Source organism: Rhagoletis zephyria, unplaced genomic scaffold, assembly GCF_001687245.7.
Source record: "Rhagoletis zephyria isolate East Lansing unplaced genomic scaffold, Rhagoletis_zephyria_1.1 Rzeph_scaffold_05016, whole genome shotgun sequence".
NCBI lineage: Eukaryota > Metazoa > Arthropoda > Insecta > Diptera > Tephritidae > Rhagoletis > Rhagoletis zephyria.
This window is the reverse complement of record NW_016162099.1, coordinates 10,338-20,674: the sequence shown is the minus strand read 5'-3', so window position 1 is coordinate 20,674 and position 10,337 is coordinate 10,338.

The following is a 10,337-nucleotide window of genomic DNA, read 5'->3' as shown; positions in this document are numbered from 1 at the left end:
TAACGAAAGGGGCTTCAGAAGGTGGCCGTTTGAAAATATTTTGAAGAGGGTTGCCATCTTCTGGCAATGTCGAATTTAATTAACTTGTCCAGAAGTTATATGAAATGTCAAAATAATGATGAGAAACGAAAGAATATTAAGAAGACTTTAGTTTGAACTCACAAAATATTTTTGAGGTGTTGGAAGAGGGTTGCCATCTGTTTAAAAATTAAATTCCAATTTTTTAAATAAGTTAAATGAATTATTAATATATGGGTATCAATCGAAGGGGGGTTGAAAAATCTTTATTTCTGAACTATATTTAGGAGTTGCCACATGTTTAATTAATATAATTCAACTTAATTCATCAGTTGATTAAAATATGTATCGCAATGTTAGACGAAGAATATTTAAAAATATCTTAGCGCGAAACTACTTTTCAAAAGGGCTGGCACCTGTTTAAAAATTTAACTATATTTATATATATAATACGCGAAAAGACTTTTTGTCCAGGTCATCAGATCTGAACCATTCGTTTGATTTTCAAAAATGAGGTATTAAATTAAAGGGCTTGATATGTAGATGTGCAGTAGGCTTTTACTTTTCTGGAAAGAATGGCCACCTTTTAAAAAATCAAGTTGAGATTATTTATAAATCAATACCATCATATCCCCATCCTTCGCTCGATTTTCAAAAATGAGGTGTCAAATTAAAAGGCTTGGTTGCAGATGTGCAAAGAGGTTTTACTTTTTGAAAAGAGTTGCCTGATACCTATATCAGTCGAAATGGTTATTAAAAGCTTTGCGTTTTAACTGTGAGAGTGTTGCCCCTGTTTAAAAAATAAAATTAAATTTTAAACAGGGAAATTACATAGGTAATTTACAAAATGTTCCCCCGCAGGGGTCCAGACTAAAGGAGTTTAAAAAGGTAGTAATTTGAAAATGTTTTAAAAAGGGTGGCCACCTGCTTCAAAAGCCGAATTTAGTTATATGCAGTATTAAAATATGGGTGTTAAACGAAAGAGTGCTAAGAAATCTTCAGTTTAAACATCAACATTTTGTTTGATGGTTTGAAGGGAGTTGCCAGCTGTTGAAAATTTTAAATTTAAATGATATATTAAGTTTAATAAATTAAGTTAATAAATAAGTTAAGTTAAATAAATTACTAAAAGATGTGATTTAATCGTTCATGGGTTTGAGAAGGCTTTATATCTGAACTGTTTAGGAGAGTTTCCAGGTGACAAAAAAATTAAATTCAATTTAATTCTTCAGGTAATTGAATTATGTATCAAAGTACCAGACGAAAGAGTTTTAAAAGATTTCAGTTTGAAAATGCTTCGCAGAAGGTTGCCACCTGTTTGAAAAGCCTAATTTATTTTGCTTTTACACAATTTTAATGAAATATTAAAATATGAGTGGCAAAAGAAAGAATTTTAAAAAACTTTAGTTTCAAAATATTTTTTGTTGGGGTTGCTATCTAGTCGATTTTTATTTTGAGCGATAAAGTTCGGTAATTGTGTTATCAGCTGTCTCGATGAAGTCAATTGGCCCCATCGGAGCCGCGATTTCACGCCCTTAGACGTTTTTGTGCCATGCCGTGAAGGACCGATATAATGCGAACAATCTATTAACGATTCAGGCCTTTAAGGTGTATGTCTGGCATTTCTTACGATAGAGCCAGAGAGCATCAACAAGGTCTTGGAGAACTGGGTTAACAGGATGCGCTACTGCAAAGACAGTCACATGATGAATTCGGGTTCCATAACTAATGGGAATATATGTTCTTTCGAATAAACCCTTATTATACCGAAAAAATTAGTTTGAGTTAATTTTTATAAATAAATATTTTTTTTGTTATGGTCATCAGATCTTTAATGTGAAGGTCATCAGATCAGCACCGTCATTCTAAATGTGCATTAAGGTTTTATTTTTTGAAGTTACGACCTTTTTTAGCGGTGCAGGGTGGTTTGAATTTTGACGAAATGAAAAACCGACGCCATTTGAGACCACTCTTCGTTCAAACAGGGATCGACGAATTTACTTGAAACATTTACAATATTTATTAAGGTTTGTGAATAGTGTTGCCATCTGTTTAATATAATTTTGGCGTCTTAACGCCATGCGGGTTCACTAGTAAAATGTTATAACTTCACGTGAAACTGGATTAACATAATAACATTCGTACAATAGTGACAAATGAAATGTAAATCGAATGCTTATTGAAATTTGCTGGTGATTTTATTCTTGTAAGTGAGCAGAACGCACTCGCGCATTTTTAAATAAAAAGCGTTGATAACATTAGCAAAATTTCGCTACCGAAATTGCAGTTCATCTTTAGACATACGGTAAAACCTAAAATTACCTCTTTCTGCGTAATTTTTGCAATCAAAAACAGCGCACTTAAATTTTTTAATAATTTAAATAAACTCAAAGATGCAGAAAAATGCACAAACTTCAACGCAAATTGTCAAACGGTAAATAGCAGGGTTACACATATTTGAAATAAAACGTGATGTATTTTTGACTAAAATAGTGTATTTTTATAAGATATTTTTTTTAGGAATCTGGCAACTCCAAAAATTGAGCCATCTACGTCATCAAGATGGCGGCCATGGCTGATGTCGTAACCTTGTATTCTATGAACCTTGGTTTTACCTTGCTGTGTTTTTATCATGGTATGTACTACACTGTACGTACTTGTTTGGCATTTTATTTTTATTAATAATAAAAATATTGAATGTAAATACGAGCATATATATTTGTACATACAAACTTACATATAAACAAAGCTCATTTGGTTTGAAAGCAAACTGAAAAGAAATGAACAAAGTTATTCAGATTTCAAATAATTTTTTTTTGAGTAAACAGTAATTACTCAAGATCTGATTAATCAAATTATTTGATTAATCAAGATTATGATTAATTAAAAAATTGATTAACCGATTAACCGCACATCCCTAGAAGAAAGTACTTGTATCGAAACCCCATAGAAAAAAATTTATTTTGGTTACCCTGTTTCTCTTAAGTATCTCCCCGCTTATTTACCCTACCCACCTAAGTACCTAAATTTTTCGTATCACATTTACAATTTTGCTTATAATACGTTCGGAAAAAAAAAATTCTAAAAATTCAACGGTAATTTTTAGCCATTTGAAACTTGCAATTATTACACTAAAATTGAATGGGTTTTAAACACTTCTGATAAAAAAGTTTGAAATGTTGATGCATTTTTTTTCAGTGTTCTACTAAATTTGAAGCTTAGGTTTAAGGGCTGTTTGCAGCTCTCAAGAAATATTTTTCATTATTTCTGTTGGTTGAAAAAGTACCTTCCTTTTAGGCATGTTTCTAGCTCTCAAGACAAACGAAAAATCGAATTACATTAAACGAGCAATTCTTGTATATATTATATATATTTTGATGAAATTTGGTACACCGATACTGTTTTGGATTGTAAGGTTATCTGAATAGGCATTATCTCGGAGAAGACTCGTATAAAGTTGCCACCTATTCGAAATTAGTTACAAATTAATTAAAACATCATAATATGGGTATCAAATGGAAGGTATTTGAAAGATCCCTAATTAAAAAATATTTTTAATAAGGTTGCCACCTATTTTTAATCGCATATTTATTTAATTTTTTGTTTAGAAAAAAAAGGTAAAATATTACTATTCATGGGTACCAAAATAAGGTTCTTAAACAAAGCTTTCCCTATACACAAAATGTTATGTCTTAGGATAATAGTGTAAGGTTCCCACTTATTTTCGATTCTACATAATTTATCTGAAACATCGCAATATGGATATCAAATGAAGGTATTGTTGAGAACTTTGGTCCGAAAATATTTTCCATTAGGGTTGCCACGCTTCCTTGTAATAAAAATTTTTATTTTGTTAATCTCAATCAAAATTTTTTTTATCTATACATATTACATAAACGCTCATACCATTAATTCCAGCGAATTTCGGAATAGGGTTGCCACCTAAATTTTAGAGTAAGGAATTTACTTAATAGATATGGAAATCTTATTTTTTTTGTTTATTTCCAAAATATTTTTTTAAAGCTATCCAAATCTTGAAAACTTTAAAAAGTATATGCACTCCGGGCAGAGCTCGGTCAACCTGGTACTTCATATAAAACGACGCACAAGGAATAGAAAATAAATTGTCTTCTATCAAAATTTCTTAAATCGGTTTGCAACTCTCAATAAGCATCAGTTTGAATTTGGTCCGAAATGATAGGTATATCCAACACTGTATGTATGTATAAATATGTATAATCAATGACGTTAAAGAATTGAATTCTTGTAAAAATTACATAACATTGCTTTATCGATTTTTTTATAAAGTTTTTGTTTGTGTGCTTAAATAATGCTACGAACTTGGTTTTAAACTCCGTATACTTCATTAAATCTTCATGTTTTATTCTGGCGGATACGAGGTATTGCGCGCCAAGCGACGATATGTGTATTTTCAACCAAAATAAAACCGAAAACTACTACGGTATAACTGTTTCACATATTTACTGTATACACTTCTGCCGAAGTCAAAGGTATAAGCAGATGAATCTACAGAAACAGTTTTTGAAGAAATTAATGCGAAAATACAGATTTATTAAAAAAAAAATAGAAAAAAAAAATTGTGACGATATTTTAAAATCTTGGGAAAAAGCTAACGATTTTCCACTTATTAAAAGCTTTTCAAGGCAAATTTTACACATACCAGCTAGCTCAGCAACTATAGTGAAACAGTTTTTTCTGTGTCTGGCAGAATTCTATGAAGAAGAAAGAGGTACACGACTGCTTGGTGAAAACCTCGGCAAAATATTATTTTTAAACAAAAATATGAGCTAATGTCATTTTAAAATTACTTTTAATGAATATGTACTAATATCTGAGATTTAAAAAATAAAATAAAATTGTGCGTTCATCCCAGGCAAGGAGTTTGGCCAAGCTTTTGCAACAATATTTATATGAAATTCTATTTATATAAATAAAGTTTCAATTTGAATAAAAATTTCCGCGAAAAAGCGTGCGTGATTAAAAAATTAGGCGTCGTGAGCGTGCGTGCACGTGATTGAAAAAATTTAACAGAACGTACAAAAACATCAACGTGAGCGTGCGTGAACGTGAGCCTAAATCACTCACGGGCCTATCTTTACACGCCACTATCTCAGAAACTGATGTATATACAGTTTATGGAAAATTTCATTAGCTTTCATTTGCTGCATTACGATTGTTCAATTGGTTCATAAGATATACTTAATTAAGTGGAATAACGGTAATTGCAAATATCCCGAAAACGTATCCATAGAAAAACAAATGAAGTCGATTTCCGGAATCACCGAGCGATTCTATATAGGAATTGGATAGTGGCAGCCATAGAACATTTTCGTTGTAAACCATTATTATTATTGTGAATAGTTAAAAAAATTTGGCAGTTTAGTTGCCAATGAAAAGAAAGTCCTACAAAAAAAGAACTATTATCATATCATTAACATATCGCTTACAGTGAAAAGTTGATAAGTCCACTTTTTGTGAAAACTCATATTTGAATATAGGAAGCAAGGTAAATTCAAAACGCATTCCCAGTTTAAGTCGGCGAAATATCTCGGAAGTTGTTCGCCTACGGTTAAATCTGCTACGTATTTTTCCGTTCAGAGACAGAAACTTACACCTGCTGTGTATGCCAGAGACGACTTTACCATAACTCCACCTCAGTCTCATCATTAGTGGCCCCCTGCTGCTCAAACAGAGCATCCCCCACGGCAAACCCCGGCCCACCTGAGCAGCTCAACACCACAGCAGCACAACAGAACAACACAATAGACCACAACACAACCACGACAAACCGCACAACAGACACAACCGCACCACCACCCACACACCGCCGCCAACAACTCCTGGTTCCTCCTACAATCTGCACAGTGTGCCAGACCAGGATATTCCGTACCGTGACATCAGTCAAGTGCAATTCCTGCCTTGGCTGGTGCTACTTTAGGGCATGTTCAGGTCTGTGCACCACGCGAGATTGGACGAGGAACTTCGAGGGTCAGTGTTGCGCTGCACGGTCGCAAACGCCAATTGCGACGCCACCCACTTCCACCACAGGGCGGCACCCTCCACAGCAGCGCACACAGCCAATGGCGGTAAGGCAACACACATTCCTCACTCCCCGCATAACAACACGTGTCCCGAACCACACGAAGCTCTTTCAATTCAACTGTAACGGACTTCAGAGCAAGATCGAGGAGATAACCGTCTTTATGTGAAGGCATGGATTATTGATAGCTGCGGTCCATGAGACGAAGTTGCACAGCAATTCAACATTGTTGAATTGCGCCGTATACAATGTGCACCGCCGAGATGGCAAGCGATATAATAGTGGTGACTTATTGTCTGATTATGGCAACTTAACGTAACTTGCAGGCTCTCACTTAAAAATTCTATTAAATGGATGTTGCTTATAACTGAACAGCCGAAACTTAACGTAACTTAATGCCACGCCGAATCTGTTTCATTTTGATTTTCTAAGTTGCGTTAAGTTACGTTAAGCTAAGTTGGCATAATCAGTCTTTTAGCGTTCATCACGCACCACACCGTGCAGTATCGTCTTATCGAAGCATACATCGACCGTAGGGATACCACCCTTGAATCTCAGGGCATTGCTATCCGGTCAGGCGATGTCGAGCTCGAAATATTTAACATTTACATACCCCCTTTACTAGTTGCCCGGCAGGATATCATCCTGAAATAGGTGCGCTCCTCAGGGGTGAAACTCGAATGGTGGTTTATGACTTTAATACGCACCACAATCTTTGGCATTCAAGCCTGTCAAACGATCGTAGGGGAACAGACCTGGCTGAGCAGATAGACGTTCGACATTCTGCACAATGAACGACGACGCTACCACCAGGATTATAGGCAGCTGCTGCAGCTCGCCTGACATAAAAATAGCGCTGGTCTGATAAACAGCGTGTCATGGCGACCTATGCTGACCTTGGCATCAGACCATCTGCCCGTAGTCATATCGATCGATAAACCAGCCGAATTTGCTTCCGCGGAACACCGGACCTATATCAACTTTACTAAAGCTGGTTGGAAAGGCTTCGCGGCCGTCGTCCACCTAGGTGAACGTAAGTTCCGCAGGGTTGTCACTGCTGTTGCAGCTCGCTTTGTACCAGCAGGATGCATAATGGACCTGCGTCCAAACTTCCTTGCTGAAGCGGCTTTTCTAGCCGATGAGCGTGACAACCTTCGTCAGGCCGATCTCGGACATCCCCGTATCAGGAAAAAAGTGGGAAGAGCATCTGAAGACCTGTAACTTCGCCTGTGGTGTGAGCAAGCTTTGGTCAACCGTGAGGTCACTGTCCAATCCGACGAAGCGCGACGACGGGTTCGAAATATCTTTCGGCGACCAAGCTTCGTCGGCCCCGGAGCGATGCGCGAGCTATTTTATCCGGCAATACTGCATCCTCCGGAGGACAAAGGCAAGCGTCGAGTGACAGAACGCTGCACAAACTGCCAACCAGTGTTGTCAGACCTTTTGGGCCGACCGGATATATTGAAAAAAAAGCGGTTAAAATCGGCTAAACTGTTTCAGCTAAAATTCACGTCTTTTATTTGAAGAAATCGCAATTAGAAAGACTACGTAGTAAAATCATTAAATTTTTTTTTGTTAATAAAGGTTATATGTAGCTAAGCTTTACACCACTCCTTAAATAGATCACAGAACAGAGCCTGGTAAATTCATTACAAACTATCGTTGTACGTACATCAGAAGTCATGTTTGTGTTCTTTTTCTTCTTTATTGGCGCTGTAGCCGCCTAAGCGATTTTGGCCGAGTCCAAAACAGCGCGCCAGTCGTTTCACTTCTGTGCCAACTGACGCCAATTGGAAATGCCAAGTGAAGCCAAGTCCTTCTTCACAAAGTCTTTCCAACGCAGCTGAGGCCGTCCTCTTCCTCAGTAACCAACATCGCGGCCCGAGTTGAGTACTTTCAGAGCAGGAGCATTTCTGTCCATTCGAACGACGTGGCCAAGCGGGCGCAGGCGCTGAATTTTAATTCGCTGCACCCTGTCTATATCGTTGTAAAGCTCATACAGTTCATCGTTAAATCGTCTGCCGTATTCGCCATCGCCAACGCGTAAAGGTCCGTAAATATTTCGCAGTATCTTTCTCTCGAAAACTCCAAAAACGCTTCATCAGATGTTTTCATTGTCCATACCTCCGCGCCATACACCACCAGCACAGGCATGATGAGTGACTTATAGAGTGTGCTCTTTGTACGACGAGAGAGGACTTTGCTTCTCAATTGCCTACTCAGTCCATAGCAGCACTTGTTGGCAAGAGTGATTCTCCGTTGGATGTCAAGGCGGACTTTATTGTTGGTGTTTATGCTGGTTCCCAAATAAACGAAGTCGTCTAGTTTTTCAAACTTGTAACTGTCAACAGTGATGTGTTTGCAAAACTGCTTATGCTCTGACTGTTTGTATGAGGACAGAAAATACTTCGTTTTTCCCTCGTTCCCCACCAGACCCATTTGCTTTGCTTTTCTATCTGATCCTGAGAAGGCAGAACATACCCTATTTTTACCGATAATATCGATGTCGTCGGCATACGCCAGCAATTGTACGCTCTTATAAAGTATTGTGCCTGAGCGGTTCAGNCATATCTAAAAAATCAGAGGTATGGAAGGTATACCTTATATAGCACCAATCTAAGTGATTTTCACTACTGTATGATCGGTATGTAAACCGGTAACACAATTTAATGGGTTTAGACTCCTACATAAAGGAGATATATCGTAATAACTGGTATCCGAACAATCAGAGGTATAAGAGATAAAGCTTATATAGCATAGATTTTGGCAATTTTCTCAGTAGACTTTGTGTTATTATTTATAGAATAGCTTTCGAAATTTATCTGTTTTAGCAGTCCAAATAAAGGAGTTTTATAGTAAAACCACAATGTCTGAACAATCAGTTGTATGGAGGATATAAATAGGTTACAGTGACCCGATCTTTGTTAATTTTACTGAAAATTTTCTGTTGGTAATTGGTGAAAATATTGTGAAATTTCATGTTTCTAGCTGCATATANCTCTGCGGGTCTTATTATCTTCTCCAACATCAGATTAAAGAAATCACAAGAAAGGGAGTCTTGTCTGAAACCTCGTTTGGTATCAACCGGCTCGGAGAGGTCCTCCCCAATTCTGACAGAGCTAACGGTATTGCGCAACGTCGCTTTACACAGCCGTAGTAGTTTCGCGAAGATACCATATTCAGACATCGCGGCATAAAGACAAGTTTCTTCGTGCTGTCGAAAGCGGTCTTGAAATCGAGAAATAGATGGTAAGTGTCGATTTGCCAGGCCTAAAGTCACACTGATAAGGTCCAATCAGTGGTGGGCTTCAGTCTTTCACACAGTACACTCGATAACACCTTATAAGCTATGCTTAGAAGGCTGATCCCGCGGTACATAGTTGGCGCGAATGGCGGGGTCGCCTTTCTTGTGAATTGGGCAGAGCACACTTAATTGTTAAATGCTTGTATAAAACAAGTAAGAGCAGCGCTGTCTTCGGCTATGCCGAAGGCTTCATACCTTTCATGAACATCTGAAAATTTTACTTTAACAGATTACTGCATTTGAAAAAATTTATATATTTACAGAATACATAGATAGAGGAGATGTATATATGAAAAACCATATCTAAAAAATCAGAGGTATGGAAGGTATACCTTATATAGCACCAATCTAAGTGATTTTCACTACTGTATGATCGGTATGTAAACCGGTAACACAATTTAATGGGTTTAGACTCCTACATAAAGGAGATATATCGTAATAACTGGTATCCGAACAATCAGAGGTATAAGAGATAAAGCTTATATAGCATAGATTTTGGCAATTTTCTCAGTAGACTTTGTGTTATTATTTATAGAATAGCTTTCGAAATTTATCTGTTTTAGCAGTCCAAATAAAGGAGTTTTATAGTAAAACCACAATGTCTGAACAATCAGTTGTATGGAGGATATAAATAGGTTACAGTGACCCGATCTTTGTTAATTTTACTGAAAATTTTCTGTTGGTAATTGGTGAAAATATTGTGAAATTTCATGTTTCTAGCTGCATATATGGAGAAGTTATAACAAAGAATCTCGAATCTGAACAATCAGTTGTATGGAGGCTATAGGTTATATCGACCCGATCTTTGCCATTTTCACTGTAAGTATTTTTTTGATAATGGGTGGAAATATTGCAAAATGTCATGTTCCTAGCAGCATAAATGGATAAGTTATCGCAAAAAATCTCATATCTGAACAATCAGTTGTATGGAGGCTATAGGTTATAGCAACCCGA